Source organism: Pundamilia nyererei, unplaced genomic scaffold (assembly GCF_000239375.1).
Source record: "Pundamilia nyererei isolate P.nyererei 1_Seehausen unplaced genomic scaffold, PunNye1.0 scaffold00629, whole genome shotgun sequence".
NCBI lineage: Eukaryota > Metazoa > Chordata > Actinopteri > Cichliformes > Cichlidae > Pundamilia > Pundamilia nyererei.
The window spans coordinates 44,287-46,414 of NW_005188030.1; the positions used below are offsets into that span (position 1 = coordinate 44,287).

Sequence of the window (2,128 nt, forward strand, 5' to 3'; positions counted from 1 at the left end):
AGTGTTTATCCAGATACCTGCTGTCCACAAGGTTTCTCCAGGTCAAGAAGTTGTTCTCAGCTGCAATATGGTTCAATTATGTTAGATGGTCTAAACAAGTTCCTGGAGGGGTTCCTCAGTTTTCATTCTGGCAGCTCACTTGGCGTTGGAACAGGTTTCTGTCCCCAGAGGTGGGAAGTAACCAAGTACAAATACTTACTGTACTTAAGTACAAAGTTTTCAACAAGCTGTTCTCAACTGCGACATTGAGAGAGATGATAGGAATTCTATTAGCTGTATAAACAAGTTCCTAGAGAAGATCATCTGTATGTTCTAAGATTTCTCCATTCTGACAGCTCACAAGCTTTGAAACAAGATTCTCCTCAGAAAGATTCAACTCTACGTCCTCATCAAACATTAATTATCATTTAACTATCAAGTTCGCAGAAATAGAAGACACTGTACTTATCACAGTTGTTCACAATGTGTTACAAACCTCTTGGCAGTACATATGCTTTTCTAGACTCATTCACTTGAGTATAGTCCAATCAAGAAAATGCAGAGTAACGTACAACCTCCACATAATGTCTTATTAAACATTGGATTACTCATTTTTTAAAATCCTTTTTTTTTAACCTTTAACCTGCTCAAATACAACATTAAAAAAGCTGAAAGCTTTTATGTCGGCTGGTACAAGCAGGTTCCTGGTTCTTCTCCTCATTTCTGAGATTTCATCATTCTCACAGGTCAAGTGCATTTTCAGCAGGATTCTGCTCAGACAGATTAATATCTAAATCCTGACCAAACACTGATTTCAAGTATATTATCAATCATTCAGAGACTGTTCCTGTCAGACATGGGAAGACTCTACCAAAAATGCTCCGTCATAGTGAACCAGACTAAACAAAATCTCATTAAGAGACAGTGAATCTCTGTTTAATTCAGATCAGTAATGAGTACTTAATTAAGTCTTACACAAAACAAGTGACAAGAAGGAGAAAACATGACTACACAAAGAGAGACACAGTTATAAAATACAAACAGATGAAGTGAATGAGATGTTGACAGTGAAAGTTGGTCTCTACAGGATGTTTCAGTTCCTCTCCCCTCATCAGTGACAGTCAGGAGGTTTTTGTACAGCCATGTATACAAACTGAATCACTGTGGTATTCGGACAAGGCACCAAGCTGATTGTGACAGGTAAGTACTTTTTAACTGATCATAAAACAAGAGAGATTTTGCAAAAATCTGCTGATGACTACTTAGTTCAATATGTTTCTTGTTCAGCATCATTTTTATGATTGTATACAACATGAAATAGTTTGAGGTTGTTGTATGTGCAGGAGACATGAATTCTTTATATTAAAAAAATTGAAAAGGTGTCAAACCAAATTTGTATATTTTTATATAAATGTTGTTCACTAAACATTATGTGAAATATGATATCGTCTGTTCTTATTATTCTCATAGTGTTTTTATTTAATATTGGGGTTGGCATTTCAAAAACATATATAAGATTGTTTTCTTTTTCTTCAGTAGTAGTTAACAGTGTTACTAAAGTTAAAAATTAATTTTAAATGATTAGAAACGGGCTGTACAGTTGTTGTTTTTTTAATGAAAGAAAATTGCTCAGAGTAACTGACATGTTATGCAGAAACCTCCAGAATTAAATTCACGACATCTTACATGAAAAGTTAAAGAGTAACTAGTTTTATTTTAGGAAAACTTAAAAAGAAAATCAATTGATATGTTGGGTTGTTATGTCTGTATATTTTTCCAAATCACATTAGTATTATTTTCTTCTAAGTTCATAACAAATATTATGTTTATTCCATATTGACTCTTATTGATGTCTTGATTTTTTTGTTTTCATTATTTCATTTCATTTCCTTTGATTTTTCCTGAACATCTTTCATGTATTTTCAGGCTCCAGCCTCCCTCCTCCTGTCCTGACAGTCTTCCCTCCATCCAGTGCTGAGCTCCAGTCCGACACAGCTTCTCTGGTCTGTCTGTCCAGTCAGTCTGTGCCTTTTGCAGATGTGAGCTGGTTGGCTGCTGGGAGTCCAGTGAGCAGTGAGATCTCTACCAGCACTGCTGTTCAGAGACCAGACCAGACTTACCAGATCAGCAGCTCTCTGACCATCCAGAC

General features: G+C 35.7%; 1 protein-coding gene and 1 pseudogene across 2 annotated transcripts in view; both read left to right on the forward strand.

Moving 5' to 3' along the window:
* The window catches only part of LOC102199549 (Ig heavy chain Mem5-like), a 16,653-nt pseudogene that overhangs the window by 12,837 nt on the left and 1,688 nt on the right, over positions 1-2,128 (forward strand).
* Positions 1-2,128, forward strand: part of LOC102199069 (Ig heavy chain Mem5-like) — a 22,778-nt gene that overhangs the window by 6,614 nt on the left and 14,036 nt on the right. The window lies entirely within an intron of this gene.